Genomic DNA, 19,391 nt, shown 5'->3' with positions numbered 1-19,391 from the left:
GGGGGGGGGGGGGGGGGGAAGAGCGCCGACGAGGGACGTCGAGAACCGGAGAGCGCTGGGGTGGCTAGATAGAGGAGGATAGCGCGACTACCCCCTATTTATATTCCGGCTCACCCTCCTCATCAACGGCGTTCATCTTTCCTATTAAAGTAGTAATTTAGCAGGAAATTAAGCTACGCACTCGCTTCTCGCGCCGCGGCACTTGCTCTCCCTCGATCTTTCCTTTTTCTTTCTCGCTCGCCCCTGTTTCCTTGCCCTTTTCCCATGTTTCAGTCGATCGCCGACCGTTCTGTTTCCATTTTCACGACCCCGCTGTTCACCCCTCGGTGCCCGTCCACGCTACGAGACGTCGCCAAACGCTCGGATTTATGCCGCGTGTTCCCTCGATGTTCGCTGCTAGTCAGTCTTTCGAAGATAATTGTGCATCGTGACTCTGATAGAAAGTATTCATTTCCGTGGCATTTTTGCTCGTCGAGTTTACTGCTACCATACCTTGAAAAGCTAATCGGGCATTAATGATTTGTAGAAGCCTGACACTGGTTCATTATGCGATATTGTTGAATATTTTCTCACAGTTGCGATGGAGAAGATTTGACTTAATGGATAATTTGTTAGATTGCTAGGAATAAAATACATAGATTTTGTTGCATCGTTTTTGGGTGTAACATGAAGGCAGTCAATATTTTGAAGAAGTAAAATTAAAAAATGACTCTTAAAGACAATTTTTTTAAACAGTATAATGTCCAGCAGTTTTGGGAAGTATAATGACAAGCGCTGTTTAGAAAGTGCAATTTCAATCATTTATTAAGCTGTTCTTTATACTATAGTAAAAAGGATAATCTATAAATTTTTAGGATTCCTTTTGTCTACTATGATTAATCCTTACAATCAATTCGATTATAAAGGAAACATTTTGCGCTTCATGTTTATTTTATAAGGTCAATTATGGATATAAAATCCATATCTATACAATTTGTAGATGTCTAAAATTTAGTAACTATATCTAAAGGAGAAATTGGAAGGGCGACGTTTGTTTAAAAATTGAATAAGCTCGCATGTCCAAAAGATTCCGAAAATATTCATGCGAGTAGAAGAAGCATTTTCAGAGAAATACTGAAACCTAAATATGCTTCATTTCTCGTAATTAATGTAACTATTATATTATATAACTATTTTAATCTATATAACACTATACCGTCATTTCATTTATCGATGAATATGACGTTGAAGCCCTTTTGCCATTTAAATCCAGAGTAGTACACCTATCGATAAACCATCAACCAAAATCGCAACAAAGACAGAAGAGAACGAACTCGGAAGAGTTCGCCGAAGCGTAGAAACAAAGTTTCGAGTTTCCCAAGTAAATCTGCGTCTACTCTATTCTAGAGTTTCGCTCTTGAGTACGGGACTTTGAATTATTAAAGAGTCGCGTTTCGTCGGCGGCACACAAGAGACGTCTACTCGCGTGGGTCTGAAGCTCTGAGGTTGACAGGTAGCATTACCCTGCCTCTTGGCTCCGCTGTCCGCAGGACCACCCCCTTTTAAATACGTTCAATCTATTAGCCCCGACGACCATTCTTGCGCGTCGCCTCCGTCCCGTTTTCACGGAAGTCAACCGCACTTATTTTTGAAACGTTAAATTGATAGTGCTAAATGACGTGTGTCTTGAAGATCTCGCGGACCTCGCTCGCCGTCTTCGTCGGGCTGCACTGTGCCTGCTAATGGAATTACTATTTATTATGTTCGGATCAGCTGGAGGAGGAATTGAGATTGATAAGAGATGCGGGTTCCGTGTTCGCCGGGAGTTTAAGTAGAAGGGATGCTTCCTGACACGCCCCGAATTGCTTTGCCTTGCGCTTATTATCATAGATTATACGCTACCGAAAATAGTCGCTCATTCAACGCGATTCTTGAGAGCGTTTGTCGAGGTTATGTCACTCCTCCCTTCGTTATTTCGGTCGAAATATGATTATGGCGTGTTGCAGATTATATTATTCTAAGTAGACTGTCATCAGATATATTAGTTCTGAAAATCTGATTCGCAAATTTTAGTTCCTGAGAATATATCCTGGGTTATGTGATAATTTTCCCTTATTCTAGAGTATTTTAAGTTTGACTTAAAATGGAACTCTTTATCTTATTTTTGTCAAGAAATCTATGATTTTGCACCTGGTCATTTTTACTCACGATGCTGCTCTCAGTGATACGATATTATAGGAGCTAGGAACAAATATCATATCTTTTAAACTAATTCATTTTCGACCTAAATGTCGCAGTAATTTTTTAAAAGGAATGCAAAGATTTGGGCAATAGTAATGTACAGTTACGTTAAAAATATTGAAATATTAGCAATGATGAATTACTGGGTAGTCTGTATGTTAAATATATAACAAAATTATTATAAAAAGTATTCAATATTTATATCAATGTAATAAACAAATAACACATATTCTAACATACATAAATGTATGGAACTCTTTATGAAAATCAAACATCAGTAGCATATCATTCACAAGCTATTAAGTATTCAATCTTTTCGGATGTGCTGTAATTTATTGTTAATATCCACATATGAACGGCTGCAAAATTCCTTTAAATCTAAAATACCTCTTCTGTGTAAATTAATGTTAAAAACCGACTATAAAGCAAGCAAATAAGACGACAGAGGCAATAAGATCACTGTCCCTACTAACATGTTTTCTGGGCATTGGACATTACTTCTTTGTTTTCTTTTCAATTGTTTATATGAGAACAAAGACTCTAGATTACGAACTTATTATAAAAGAATAAAAAACAGTACTGACTTTTCGCATAACTTGAACGACAGTGCGGTGCCCGACGACACGCGTCCCCATCCGAGAACGAGCGGGCCCAATACACCCGCGTCTTCCTTTGTTCTCGTTGGCGCGATTCGGAATTTGCAGAGCGCCGCCCCCGCAATCTCGAAAGTTCGAGATCCTTTTACCCCGAGCCCCCTCCCTCCCTCCTCTCCTAGACCAGGCCGCCGCGCCGGTCGCGTCCGTTTCGCCCTTCAGGGTCGAGCTCTTTGCAAATAATGTATAGGAATTGCGAGGCTCATCTACATAAGTAATACCGCGTTAAGGAAAGCACCAAAGGCGTCTTCGAAGACGGTAGTGGATGGCGCCGCGGCCTGAAACGAGAAGAAGAAGAAGAAGAAGAGGTGGAGGAGAAGGAAGAAAGTGCCGGATAGAGCGAGACCTAAAGGAAGAGAGAGGGGGGGAGTAAGGGTGCACGGCCGGGAAGAGGAGGAGCGGGAGGAGGGCAAAGGGTTCCTCGCATTAATTGTGCCGAGAAGAGATAAGGAACACAATGTTTGTTAACTTCCACGAGATGTATAAGACGACTAAAGCGATCCGCTTTGTGGCGGCTCGTTTTCCTCTGTTCAAATGCCCGAGGAGCGACGGTGAATGGGGGTGGGGGAGCCGCGCAGGGGCCGAGAGGGGAACAAAGAAGAGATTAACGGACGATCGATAATTATTATGCGAATTTCTTGCTGTCCGTGGCCCCTCTTGCCTCCTCATTTATCGCCATATCGAATTTTAATTGCGAGTCCCCGTTGCCTGGATATTAATCGCCGGAATCTTCCTTGTGTCTTCGGAGGATGAGGAGAAAGAGGTGGTGGTGGCGGTGGTGGTGGGGGAAGAAGAGGAGGAGACGGAGGATGAAGATACGAGGACACTGTGGCACCGTCGGGGCTTCAAGTGGACCGTGGATGAATTAGCGTGCCGAGCCGGTCGTGGGTGAGCTGATGATTGACTGTTGCTGGTCACGTTGCCAGTCCACGGAGCCTTGAACTTTAACTTTAATTGGTTAATGCGTTCGCTAACGCTCTTCGTTTTGGCAACTGTCCTACCTCGCTGCGTTCTTCGAATATTTCGCTCACAGTGGCTAGCGACTTCCATGCTCTCCATGCCAAAGAACCATTTTACTATTATTAAAATACAGATATTATGGATTCATAACAATATAGTATAGTTAGTATGTAAAACAGTAAATACAAGGAGTAAATTTTGTATTAAATCATTCTCGATTTATTATTATTAGAATATAGATCTTGTGCATTTATAACGACATAGTATAGATAGTATGTAAAACAGTAAATACAGAGAATGAATTTTACATTAAATTGTTCTCGATTTATTATTATTAGAATACAAATCTTAGGCATTTATACCAATATAGTATAGATAGTATGTAAAACAGTAAATACAGGGAGTGTATTTTGTATTCCGTTATTTTCAGTTTATTAAAAAATGGGAATAGTGGAAACAAGTGATTGTATAACTTCTACTTGTTGCAATCGAATAAGATAATGTTTATTTTGCACAAAGATCCGCAGTCTGATTATTACGCGTCGTGGTCATCTAGAAGTACATTGTCTATTCTCGGAATGTCTTATCATTAAATCAGCAGATAACGTGTCAATATTTTTCAAAATAGCACTACAGTGTTAGCTTTAAAATAAAAGATAAAAATGGAAAGTTTTTGCATTTATTAGAAGATGCAGAAACCGCGTGAACTTTTATCCCCGTTTTAAATAATGTCAATAAGTTATAGATGATATAATGAAGTTTTCAAATTTTTATAATAGACTTTGCATTTTCAACATAAATGCATAAAATCCGTAAGCTTCAATAAAGAAGTTCCTCGAGAAAACATTCCAATAATTTTTGTAGTTCTGTAAGAAACAATTAAGAGACTAATGATTCAAATTGTTTTGACGATCTAATATTAAAATAAGAAAATTTGGAAACAAATTATAGATGACAGTTCTGAGACAATAAAACTGGAGCAAGTCTTTCTGAAAGACTATTTCATCCGCGTTTCCAATTTCGCGAAGAAAACATTCAACTCAGAACAGGGGGCAGAAATTTAATTATTGTCTAATTTAATGTTTACATTTTCAGGTTTATAGCCTGGGTTTCTGATCAGGCTTGGTTGAAAAGCCTGACCGCGAGAAGAACGCACCTAAAGATGTGACATTTTTATCGTGCCATATATCGGAATGTAAATTTAGTTTGCAGCACGGTGCCCAGGGGCGGTATATTTGGTTTACGACCGATTTTAGTAGTGATATTCTTGCACTTAATGTCGCAGCGTGCAGTCGGCCCTTCTCTGAATATCTCTTGCATGCCTGCTGACGATTTTGAATACACATAGAGAGAGAGAGAGAGAGAGAGAGAAAGAGAGATAGAGGCGTCCAGTTCGGATGGAGTTTAAGGATTAACCGGCACGACAGAAAATAACCCGCGACGATCTCTTAGAACGTCTTTTGCTTGCCTTGTTGCGGACGCGTACACTAAATTTTCAACATTGTTGCTTCCGCTTCGCGTACGAACGCGGGACAAATGGAATTGTCGAACGAGGGACGTCTGCTATTTATTATGGGCTATATTTTGCACCGATTTTGTGGCCTCCGCTAATTTATGGCTCACTCTGATATGATAATTAAGATGTTAATAATCTGCGGCAGGCTTTCTTTGAGATAAAGTTGTGTTAATTGCAATTAGTGATGAAGATTGCTTCATTTAATGGCGACTTCATCGTTTAGTAAGTCATATTTTAGAAAACAGTCTTAATCATATACTAAATATTTTTTTGGGAAAATACAACGTTAGATACTATTAATTATTTATTAAATATTTTTTTAAAGTACACTGTAAACTACATATTAAATCACTGTTTTAGAAAATATATGTGTCAAACATTTTTTAGAATGCCATTTATTGTTCAAAAAATACAATACCAATATTTCATTGTTCTTTACCTTAGGGTAAGAATTATTGCATACTCTAGATATATTTCTATGGTTTCTGCTCACTACTATATTTTATATAAAAATTATTTCAGTAAATTTTACAAAAGTATATTGCGAAAACGTTCCACTTCAAATATTATTTAACCAATGTCCGCCGTCTTGGAACAAAGTAACAGAACTATTTAAAACCATCTAGAATCAGGAACAAGATTATGGCAACGAGAGGTAGCAGCCCAGATTACCGCTCTCCTTAATTCAGCGAGTTCGCATAATCAAGCAGCGAGATATTTAATTTTGCGGAGGGAAACTTCGCCGCGCTTCCGGCAGCGGTTTTTCAGCGGCGGTAAATGACCCGTGCTGTATAGCCCGTTCTTTCATTCCGTAGATCTTCGTCGCTGATTATGCAAGCACCTTTATCTACCGATTATTCCCGTTCGAGAGGATCGTTGCCGGTGAAAAAGTCAGCGCCCGAAGGAATGCAATAATATTTACCATTCTCTGATACAGTGCTGAGTCCAGAGCGTAGTCGGCGCAAGATAAGGCCACGATTATCCGATCTGCTGATAGCAAGAATATCTATCACCGAAATACGTTCCTCGGATGAACGGTGCAAGTTCGACGAAGTTCGTACAAATTTTAATTAAAAAATAATCTACAAAACTGAGACGTTATAATGAAATTTACCATTTCTCGTTTCTTCTTTTAAAATTGTTGAAATTTATAAAGATCTCTTTTATAAAGAATTACTGAATTAATTTCTTAATTCGAGCGTATGTGACGAAGACTCTAAATAAATTAAATAAAATATATTAAATGAAATAAATGTTGTTATACTAGTATAGATAATAGATTCGAGTCATTTGTTATAAAGTGATAAAATACAGGCGAAAGAATTAGAAGAATTAGTAAAATAATATATTGTATAAGTCTATAAAAATCTAGTTTAACGTTATAACAATTTAACTGTTATATTATGCGAACATCTATATTATCTGTATTACAATAGCCTCCTTTACTCGAACATGTAGTTTTACAAAATTCCGGTATCTAATGTAGCATTCTATTACTAGTCATTCTATTCTTTTGATAATTGAACGAGCATCGGTATATTACAAAAGCAAACGTTCAGATAAGGGAGCCTCTGCTTCAGATAGCCGAGGCTTTACTGTAATAGAAAACCGAGGCGGACAAGCTTTCGTTCTTTTCGGATAAGACTCCGCGCGGAAACCGAAAGTTCTCGGCTTGGTCATTTTGTGCACGGCCGCGTCGTTCAGGATTAAATGACCCGTGCTACACGCTCGGCCGTGTTTCCATTAAGGCCTCCCGCGCGATTACGACCTATCCAGGACCAGCCTTCCATGCTCGCAAATAAGAAGCCGGCGAGCGGATTCGCCACGCACCGACGCCGGACACCGTCCAGGTAGTAATGAGAAGAACATTGGAATCTTATCGACGACACCCACGGGATCGAATATCGACTGCGTTCGCCAATTATCGGGTCGCGCTCGCGACAACGTGCCAATCAAATGGGAATTGTCTTAGGGCCAGGATCTACTGGGTGTCTTGTAATACGCTACCGACCGTCAACCGGGGGCTTGTTGTCCACGATGATTGCCTGTCTGATCGGCGACGGCGTGATCTACTTGCGGTCCTCGTTTCTTTGTAATTACGTGCTTCGTGGAGCAATTCTTTTCTTCAAGAATTACTGTGAAGATTATTATGATATAATTATATGTTTGATATTCTCCATATAATGCGTATTTTTATATTGTACTTTGCTATGGTTTTTACTGTTTTATATAATTAACGATGTCGTTGTGAATTGTAGTTTAATGTAATTAAAGATACTTCTTCATGGGATGGAGACTTTAGAATATTACTTTTTTATATTTAGACAAATATACATTTTATATATATCAAAATATAGTATATATAGAGATAGTATCACTGTGGATTTTATTATATTGTAATTGAGTGTAGATCTTCCCGGAGTGCAGATATGTTAATTCTTTTAATTCTATTGTCTTATAATAGTAATAATTCTAAATTTGTTAGAGTCTTGTCGTGACTGTAGCTGGTTTGTCATCTAATATTGGCAGCAAAATTGAAACATTTTAGTGAAATAAATTGCTGGATTAACCAAATTAATTCTTCCGTACCATATGTCAATATACAATATTTACTCTAATAATCTTCTAGTAATTTTCTATCGATTTTAGTAAATCAATTTGAAGTTATTCGAGAATTTTGATGAACCACGTTTCACGAACAGAACACATATCAACTAATAAATAAATCCTGAAGATCGAATGAAAAGTCGTTCGGCTAGCCAAAGCAAATGAGTCGGGCAGTTCGAAAAGTTCGCTTCCGTAGAATTTTATCCGCCATTTAGTATTAAAAATTGGCCGGAAAAATGTTCCGCGTACGTCAGAAATATCCGTAGTCGAGCGTATCCCCCGTAAAACGTCCGATCAATCTTGTCCGGGCCGGGCAACGTTCGAGAAGATTTATGCGCGGCGCATTAGCGGGACCATTTTGTCTTCGGTTGTAAAAATTGTTGGAACCGCTGCTAATTGTCCGGCGGTAATTATTTCATGCCCGGTAACCGGCGGCGCCGCGCGCCGGCCAGTGAAGATTCGTCGTAAAAACCCTTCGTGCATCATTCATTCAAATTTACTTTGCAACGCGGCTAAATAATAAATAATGCACTTTGTCTCGCTGCCTCGTAACTTCCTCCATTTTTAAAGTCGCGCTTCATAACTATTGGATGCCTAGCGGACCGGTGATACTCCTTTTTTTCCCCTCCCTCGGCTGCTCGTTTACGCGGGACAACTGCCCCGCGCGCGCGGAACCAGATTTCGGGCCGCGTCTTTTTGTTTCCTCCGACGCCCGGGGAAAACCGGCGAGCATTTTCTGGCGCTAACTTCGACGTTCGATCTCTGTTGTCGGCCCGCGTTTCGCGCGCGGTCGCGGACACCGTCCTACCGGCGAAGAATCAATTAATTAAACTAGTCGTCTCATTGCCCGAGCAATTAACTGCCGGGTCCGAATCGTTCTATTTTCGTGTTTGTCGGGGGACTTTGTTGGAAGCGATTTCCTAAGAATTATTTACGGTGTTTGGTCGAGATCGAGAATTTTTATTGCACGGAAATTAAGTAAGGATTTTTATTGTGTATTTATAAGATATTTGAAGGATTTTATTGAGTACGTTCTAAGAATTTATTAGTGTTCTACATAGATTTAATTTGATATTTTAGGTGATGAATAAAGTGACGATACGATACAAATTTTATAAGGATTTCGACTGCCTGTACTACATAGATTATTCTAAGATTTATATCGTGTTTAGTATTTAACAGAAAGTGAAGGGATATTATAAAATTTGTGACTACTCTAATATATTGTCTAAGGTATTTATTTAATTGTTAAAGCCAGTTATATTACAAATTTTATAAATTGAAAAAATATCTTCATGATATTATACACTATGAAAATCTGTGAACTTATATATAATCAATTTCATTTATAAAATTATTTTACAATAATCACAGCTACGCAGATAGCCAATAATTACAGAATAGTTGAAACAATTGTCAAACCAATTCGCATAGTATTAAACAACGCATACAACGTTTATCCACATAGTAATCATGCGCATTTCAGCCGAATAAAGGTAGCTGCCGAAAAAACCCGTGCGACACCCGGTTTCCGCGTCGCGTTTCCGGCTCGTCGGCTTCGAGTCCAGCCTGCGGAAGGCTTTTTTTCCGCGTTAACGGTGTAAAACTGTTCTAGAAAGCGGACACCTTCGGGGCCCGACGGAAAGACGGGGACTGCATAAGAGCCGCGTCCATCGTGCGGAAGTTGTTCGTCACGTCGGTTCTTATTGAAACATTCACAAAAGGGCGATCGTAGCTTTATCTGCAGTTTGATTGTAGATTATTGATGTTCCTCCCCGTGTTCGTTCATCCAGGCAAGCGAGGGCCGTCGCCCGTAAAAAAAAGCCCCGAAAAATCGACGGCAAAGGGTGGACCACCCGCGCCACCCCCCAGCTGACCCCCTTCCACCGGCATCACGGTTTCCCTCCGCCCTGGCCAGTCGAATGCATGTCTCTCCCTGCACTCTCTCTCGTTGCACGTAAAAAAAATATCTACGTTCTCCCGGTACGGCAGCTCGAATCTCTCTCCGTCTCCCTCCCCCTCTCTCTCACTCTCTTTCTCTCTACCCTGGGTCCCCTCTCCGGGAGCCTCTCTCTATCCGTCTCGTTCGCTCGTGCTAGTGGCTCTCGCGTATACGCGGGGACGCGAGCGCTCGCGCACTTGCGATCATGCCGGCTTTTTTTTCACGCGTGTGCGTTGCATGTGTGTCGACGTGGTACAACGCTGATCAGAAAAGGAGGGATATACTGTCGGCGATGGTGAACGCGTACAACTACATGCAGGGAGTAAGGGAGAGAGAAAGAGAGCAAGAGAGAAAGAGAGAGAGAGAGAGGCGAAACGGTGTACGCGCGCGGGCGATCCAATGTGGCGATCGTGCATGGGGCGCGATGTAGGTGGACGTAGACGCGTAGACACGTACGGGCAGCTAGACAGTGGCGAGCACGTAGGAACGGCGTCCCCCGCGTTGTTTTCGCGTATGTAATCTCGATTCACAATGATTTCACATACTTTTGCCATTAGAGCCGATTCACAAGTGAGCAAACAATGCGTCCCATTCTTCCGATCGGTACAAAAGGGTTTTTGGCACACTTTCGCGCGCGGCCGAGCATACGCGTTCATGAGAGGGACGCCGGGGGACGCAGGAGGAGCAAGAGCAAGAGGAGGGTGGAGGCACCGGTAGCCGCGGCGGCAGCAGCACCACCAGCAGCAGCAGCAGCACCGGCAGGAGGAGGTGGAGGAGGATGAAGAGAGCAGAGAAGAGGTAGAGGAGGAGGAGGAGGAGGAGGAGGAGGAGGGATAGAGAGGGAGGAGCGTAACGGGCCCGGAAGCTGACAGAGACCGGGAGAGAAGGCACCCGGGAGCGAAAGAGCCGCGGCCACGGGTAGACAGAGAGGCGGCGAAAAAAAGGGGTGGTTACCCACCCGTCTGAATTGCATCGTCGATGCACCGGCGCATCGGATTTCCATGCGACTCTTCCTGACAATCGCGGTCCTCTCCTCGCTGGCAAACGAAAGCTTCTGCCTTGCCGCCCCCGTTACGAGGAAAGTTTGGCACGGCTCGCCGGAGCTTATCTTGTCACGGGGCGATTAGCGAATAGCGGATACCGAATGGGCCGTGTGCGGACGAGACGCGGAAGGCTTTCACCCTTGGTAAGGTGGTAGGAGAGGACATTTCGAGTCACCGATTATTTCTTCCTTTTCTTTCCCACTCTCTTTCTCTCTCTCTCTCTCTCTCTCTCTCTCTCCCTCCCATTCTCACTCGCCCTCTCATTCACTCTCTCTTTCTCGCTCTCTCTCTTGTTTCGTTTATTTCGTCGTTTTCCGCGGCATGCCTCCTGGTGGTCCTCTTCCGCCCTCTTCTCCGCCTTCTGCGCGCCCCGTTCCTCGGCCGTGTGTCACGGTAACACGATTGCCGCGGATAGAATTGTGATGCTGATGGGAATAAACGATTTCGAAACAATATTTGTTGTCTTTCCAGACAGCAAACACAGAGAGGCAGCCAGGCAACCAGGAACCAACGCCGCGCACTGCTGTTACATAGAAATCAAAATGTAGAAACACGCGCACCACTTGAATAACAACTGAATTGGATATCGAGAGGCGCTCTCTATCCGCGGAGCGAGCGAGCGAGCGAGCGTGTACGCGCCCGCGCCACCGCTGGCTGCTGCCGCCGCCGCTGCCGCCGCCGCTGCTGCTGCTGATCAAATATTTTTTTTTTCCTAACCACCCCGCCCGCCGCGGCCCTTCCAGCGTATTTCGTTTTTCGTACTTGACGAAAACGCGTGCATATCCGCGCCGGACTAATCGTTAGTAGCTGATTCTGAGCACCGGCTCTGCGCGGACCGCGTGCAGAAGCGCCGGTTACGGAGCTGTTGGTGGACGATCATCGCCGATGCGAAACGCTTCCGCGCCGATCCGCGAGAGGCGGAGTCACCGGACGACGGAGCCCCGAACGTCGAGAGTGGATATCGAACGTGTCTTTTAGGGGCTTTTGCGTGCTTCTGGCCGCGGGAACTGGAGCATGTTGCAAATGTTCTGTAGGTTTGTCTTTGCTCGCGCGCGTAGGTTAGGGTTACTTGTCGGCGAGTCGACGCCGTAGGTGGGCAACTATCTCCGAGATGGGCCGCCGATAGAGCAGAATAGAAGAATAGAAACACGCAAAGAATCAAATAGAAAATAGTTACAATAAAATAGAATTTAACAAACTGCGAAATAATGACCTAAGGGAACTAAAATGCTAGAAATTAAATGCTTTAATCGAACAGAGAAATAAAGAAAAATGTATCGAATTTCTATCAATTAAAACTGAATCAGTTCACCTATTTTACCAAAATCTGGCCCACCATAATTACCTGTACACATCAGTGACATAAAATTCATGCACGCGTAGAGCACCGAACAGTTGCGACTAATAAGCTTCTAATTACATCTTCCTCCAATTAGAGTCACTTAAGGGGCATTCTCTTAATAACGTGCAATGATGATTACCGTAAGTAGCGGCGAGCACGTGTGGACGGTGGCCCGTTAGCATTAATATCGGGCTAGATCTAATTCTATCAATTAAACTGCTTCGCTGATCATTATTCCATCGTCGAAGTCGCTCGGCGGCGGCGGCGGTGGCGGCGTCGCGACAAGCGACACCAACGACGGGGGAAAACGGCGCGGCCGCGCGTTGTTCTTCTCCGCGCGCGCGCGCGCTCGCCGATGGCGGTGTTTCGGAACCGAGCTATTATACGACATTAGTAAACCTTTCCCGTGGCCCATAAAAATATGTTTCAGCCCCGCGGGGCCCCTGCGGACCCCGGCCGGAGTGCTCCGCCGTACAATTTTTCGAAAACACACGCACCCCGCCCGCTTCAATCCTCTATCACGAGCCGTATTTTTTGCGCATTTACGCGCCCCCTCCGTTACGCCGTCGTATTTATTTTTTCCTTTTCCTACTCTCTTTTCCTCCCTAGTTCTCTCCCTCTCTCCCTCACTCTCCCGCTCTCTTTTCCACTATTTATCCATCTCTCTTTCTCCCGATCTCTCTATTTTCCTATCTCTCTTTCTATTTATCTATCCGTCTCTCTCCCTCTTTCTCTCTTTCTCGTCCCTCTCTCTCTCCCTCTCCCTCCCTCACCGTCACCCATATCCGCGTCTCCGTCTCCCGCGTCGGCTCTCTCGGTCGCGCGCGAGCTTTCTGCTTTTTTTTTTTTGTTCCGCGCGAATCTATCGTTTTAACCTATCGGAACACCCGGGGAAAAAAGCACACGCAACATTTTCGGAGCGCGCGAACGGGTCCCGGGTCCCAGGCCTTTCAGTGCTCCGCCACGGCGACGACCTAGGGAAGCATTTCATTGCGTTCGATACGATGGTAAAAAACGCCCAGGGATCGGACAGTAAAAAATGTAACTGGTAATTTAGTTAGCCGTTGCGAACTGGACGGCGCTGGGGCGGCCGGGTGTTGGTGGACAGTAATAGGGCGTATCTCGTATCTGTCCGGGGCTGACGGGTTTTTATGGGTTTGCGATGCGTGGATTCATCATTCGATATATTACGGCACCGGCGTACCGGGCTACCTCTGATGTCACCGCGTTAACCTAACGACCCTTCAAGGCAGAATTTTAGAATTCGACCGGGCGACGATCCGCCCTATTGTTGGCTTCTATTGTTGGACGGTGTGGTACGCGAGCCTTGGACCGCCTACGCGCGATAATTTCATGGCCGGTTTGGTCTAACGAGCTACTTTGCTGCTGTACTCTTTTTCTTTTGGATGACACGAGCGCCGACAGACGCGAAACGTTCGCGTCTCTTTCACAGTAGCTAATGTGATATTCGATTATGGTTTTAGATGTGATTTCAATCATCTACATATGTATTTGGGAATGCCGATTTTACATTTGCTGTAATATTGATGACATGGTAAAGTAGGCAGCTGTTGACGCGTAAGTCGTGGGAACGAAGGATTAGTAATGCAACCAGCAGCTTTTGTATTTATCGTGAGGAATTTTGTTGAATATAGATTTTAAATAAAATCGATTAGGTCGATAAATGTAGAGAATTGTGAAGTTTGCATTGTTATAATAATCGTCCAGATATTAGTGCTTTTTATTTGTCCATCTGTTCTTTTCTATTTAAGCAAGGAACCCCTTGCAGGGTTATCAGCTGCATGTACATTGCCATGAACAGAAATAAGGTATATAGAAATAGTAAGGAAAAAATAATAACATAGAATTGCATAACACATAAGTGGGAGTCGTGCAATAATTAAAGCTACATGAGGAAATAAATGAATGTGATTATAAAAATAAATTGGACATTTTAAGATATCTATGAAAGTAATTTAAAAATATAATTTTCATCGTTTAGTAATGTATCTTATATAGTTTATAATTAATTGTTACGTTCATACCTATCAATATTGAGCCATAGTTAGTCCCTGCAGATCTTTTATAGTTTTTTCAAATTTGATAGATTTTATTACAATATTTTCAAGCTACCATAGTTATTAAGTAAAAGAATTAATTTTGATTTAATATTTATTTGCAGTGTTCCATGGAACAATTGCATATTTAAAATAATTAAATTGTGCTTGTCAGGGTTCTTGAACCGTTTACTTAAAACATTAATTCGATTAAAAAGAACGAATTAAATATTTTAATGCGACATTCTACATTCAAGAAAATTCCTCAGACGCCAAGGGACAGTGGTATCGGCCAGTCATGATCAGACAGGGTCCTGATTTCCCTGACAGTAATAATTTCCAGAAGCAAAAGCAGTATATTCAAATTAACAATATTATACCTTAACATAAAAATATTAATATATATATTCGTACAATAAAATATAACGTAACTTCCGTAACAAAAATGAACATCACATGCCATTGTAAATTCTTATATCGCCTCCGTGCTATTGCATAATTAGTTTCTGCATTTGCAAAAATATTATCGTCAATAAACAAATTCTGATAGTACATCTCTGCTTAAAATACCTCATGAATTGTAATGAAATAAGTAAATCGATGAAATAACCGATAAATATCAATAAATACACCGCAAGTATATTTTATGTAGCGACACACCATCGTAACTGTATTTTCCATATTTTTACAAGGGTCTCGAAGGTGCAGCCGAAAAATCTCTGCGTAACACCGGTGTTTTAAATTTCGTTAGAAGTCCCTGGGCCGAAACAGCCTCGTAGCAGAAACGTCGAAAATGGGCGCCGGCAGGTTTCGAAATTGAAAAACGAATCCGCCCCCTCGGCGCAGATCGAAGGAAGTGGTTCATGGTGGTCTGGCTCGCTTATGCGGTGTTATATCGTCGCATATCTGCGGCCCGTATCATTAGCGCGAGCGTAACGGCGCCGCGCCAATATATCGTGACCAACAAATTTTCCCCGAAACGCCGAAAACTGCGGAGGAAAAATTTATTAACTGTGAATCGTGGCCATTGCGGCCGCGTGCGTGCACGATCCCTCTCCCTCTCTCTCTCTCTCTCCCTTTTCCTCTTTCTCGCGCGCGCTGTCACGTGGACAGATCGGCAGGGAGGCGAGAGGGAACGGGGTACACCGGTACGATTTTATTTTACGAAGAATTTTATTAGGCGCTCGCAAAATCAGCAATAACTAATATTTTACTATTGCCCGACCGCGGACCAAGGGCTGTATAAAATAAAATGTTGCACGCGTTTATGCAACTGCCGGGCCACTCGTTTCGGAAGTGAGACGGTGTAAATTTTACACTGCGCGGACGATAAACGTGTGCGCCAGATGAAACATGGTCCCGACCATTTTTCTTCGCCATCCATTTGCGCGTAAGTCACAGTCTCTCTCTCTCTCTCTTTTTCTCATTCTCTTTCCCATTCCATCTCTCTCTCTTTCTCTCTTTCCCATTTTCTCTCTATCTCTCTCGCGTTCCTCCCTTCCCCCGGCTCCCGCCCTCTTTTGTTTTTTTGTTTTAAACTGGATCGTTATCCTCGGATCATAATCGTTTTCGACCCCTCCAGGTATCCGTAAATGTCCGCTGGACGTGTTTTCGGAACGTTCCTCAAAATCCTCTTTGATTGGTGGAAGTCCAATTAGCGCGTCTATCAAACATGTAAAAAAACTGATCGCTCCAGTTACCTTTATTCTAGATAGCACTATAACTTCAGGACTGCGTCTGCTGCAGTATCCCTGTCCCATATAGTCAGTTATGAATGTCTTCCACGGTCGACTAGAAAATATACTACTCCGGAGGATCCCACCTGAATCTTCCATTTCCGTAGGAAATATCTGCGGGAATCTGATTCGGTGGTTGTCCGTCGAGAACTTAGGCCAGCAATTATTCAGTTAATTTAGATTTTAGTTGGTAATCATTTTGGGACTGTATACAAATTGCGGTATAGTTTGTGAATAGAATACTGTTAGCAAAGCTTCACACTTTCTTTGTTATTTAGACACTAGATAGATTTATAGTCTAGAATTATAGTCTATCTTATAATTGTACTTTTTATTATAAATTGCATTTTACGAGTAATCAAGGAAGCGACTATTTTTATTCATACGGTGTTTCAAGAGTACTTAATTTAATTAAGTTGGTAATCATTTGACCCGGTATAAGAATTAAGGTATAGTCTGTGAATAGAATAATATTATCGAAGCTTCACGCTTTATTTACTATTTAGACTTTAGATATATTTATAACCTCGATTTTAACTCAAATTCTATTTTAATAAATTTTATAATTGTACTTTTTATTACAAATTGCATTTAACGAGAAATCAACAAAATTACTATTTTCATTCATTCGTTGTTTCAAGAGCAGTCGAAGAAAACTGCGTTTAGTCATTCCTCATGCTAAGTGGCAAAATTGGACCAGGATTCCTGCATTGATACTATCAATTACAAAATTCGCTTCGCCGAAGTAACTCTCTACATGAAAGCATTCCTACCGCTCGAGTAATTACGAGACGAAAAATCTGAAATCCGTCGAACGTTTAAAACAGTTCAATGAAGTACTCTGCGGATCAATTAACGAAGCAGGCCGTCCGGCATGGTATTCGAGAATGCGAACTGCGTAGCGGCGATATCGCATCGCTTAGGATAAGGATATAAATTTCAGTTCTCTCAACATTAAGTCCCGAATATATTGCGCGAGTCGAGGGTTCCCTTGTCCTTTTTTTTTTCTCCCCCCACTGTTCCCGGCGTTGTTCCTTTTGTCGGTGGGTAGGACTTTGTTGTAAAGGCGCCTTCGAAACGACAATTTAATTCGATGGGTAAGGCGGCGATTACGCTTGACGATAAAAAATTACGCTTGCCGCGGCCCGGTCCGCGCCCGGGCACCAATGAAAAAAACGCAGCGGGCTAAACGTCCGTGCTTATGGCAACTTCCCGGAAGGAGTAAACCGCGGGCAGTTAACCTAATTTATGCCAATATCTGCCGCGCGCTTCGAAGAGGTTAAAGGTACTGCATCTTGAGAGCCATCAGGTCGTAACGGATAGTCCGTATTCGTGGCTAAGTTATGACCTCGTAGGGCCGACTTCATCCCTCGTAAAAATGCCCGGAACGGCCTTCCGAAACGAGGCAGTGCGCATAATTATCCGACACGTCCCTCATTCGCGCGGGGCCCTTCTTCCCTTTCCCCCTTTCCCCCCCCTTTCACCCCTCCTCCGCCGACCCGCGCTCCTTTAAACTTTACTGTCCACGTCGGACGCCTTGTGCACGCCTGTCGAAACTTTCGTGAAATTACGCGCAAGTCAAATCGACCGCGATTATACACGCCGAGGAACCGCCACCACCCCCCCTCCCATCGGCGCCCGTTGCGTCTCGCATCCTCTATGGCGAATTTAATGCGCCGCGTCGTGCCGGCGAGCAATTAGGGGATCGTGTTCGCAGTCGATTTCGGTAAACGGAACGAGATTTTACGGATTTAGGAGACAGCTGTCTACGGAAATTACACTTTTCTTTCGGGCGCGGCTTAACACTAGGGTTACGGAGGTTTTTTTATATACCTAACTCTATGGCACGCGTCAATTTGACGCATGTTAAAAAAGGTAGACATTTTTTAGATTAAGTAATTTAGTTTTAAAGGAATATTGTCATACAGGTGTGTTGATGTCAAAATATCTATATCGAAATGATACTAAAATCCGAGGCGTAGAAGAAAATCAATTTTGACAAATATTCGTCTTGTTAAATAGATAATTGTATGTATAGCAATACATAAATTTAGCCGATTTCCAAATTTTTCAATTTCAATTTCTAAATGCGTCAAATTGACGCGCTTCGTAAACCTAGTATTTAAAAACAACCGGCATTCTTGCAGCTTCTAGGTTGTTTATTTATAGCGAAAAAAATAGATTCTCCATAATTGTCCTACAGATTATCACTAAAAGTTTGCGCTTCGATTTTATAATTGTTAATAATCGCATCTCTTCTTTCTAAGTTGTTCATTATAGTTTACAAATTAAAAGTCGATTGCAGAAAATATGCTGTACTCTTACATGTACTTTTATGTTAAAATCGATAACGTTAATTTTGCTTTAACAATAAACTTACCGAGGTCTAACAGCGACGAACAATTGTTACCTTACAAGAATTACGAGATAAAAATTATCTAAATTTGTCACGATCTTGATAACAGTTTCTACTTCAATAGAGAAATATATTTAATAATTTCTAATGGTAGTAACTATATTACTTTAAGAATTATGAAAAAAAAGATCTGAAAGAAATCAAAGCATATCTGCAATAAGGAAGTGTTCTAGGCCCAGTTTTATATTTTCCCTTCACCGCAGATATACCAACAGACGCTTCTGCTGACGACGCGGCTAGTCTTTACACGCAACAAACATGGGAACCGCAGTGACTACAGTGGCGGAAGAAAAAAAGAGTGTAACAAGTGATAAACTTTGACAGACCAAAGTAAGTTAACCCTTTGCACTCGAAACCATTTTAACTGTAAACCTGAAACAATTTTCCTGACTCATAGTATTTTCATTTTGTGTAACAAAGTGCACTTATATGCATGCGAAATTGATTCTTGTGTCACATACCAACAGTTTCACTATTTAACAATTTTTTAAATCTCAACTTTGTTGGTAAAAAAATTGAAACGTGATAGGACAATTCTAGTGGTGCCTTAGAGTCACTACTCGAGTGCAAAAAATTAAATTATGGTTTAATATGATTACTAGCTTGTATTTAATGTACTAATTTTTGTCATAGTCTTATAAAATCAGCTGTCTAATCACTATACCAATAATTGACTTTCAGACAGCGAAATGATTAAAACTTTTTTAATGAGAAATACAGTAACCACGAACGAAATTAAGCGATCGCGAAGTCGTCGATCTTTGAACTTCCGCAACTTCGCGCAGGAAAATTTTACAACGCTCTGTTTGTGCTCAATTTAATGCGTGAAGTATCCACTTTCAAAGTACACCATCGTAGAAACTGAACTTCTTGGTACACACAGAGAGAACACACAAACT

Source organism: Augochlora pura, chromosome 3 (assembly GCF_028453695.1).
Source record: "Augochlora pura isolate Apur16 chromosome 3, APUR_v2.2.1, whole genome shotgun sequence".
NCBI classification, from domain to species: Eukaryota; Metazoa; Arthropoda; class Insecta; order Hymenoptera; family Halictidae; genus Augochlora; species Augochlora pura.
The sequence above is the reverse complement of the archived record's forward strand: the minus strand, read 5'-3'. Positions refer to the sequence as shown.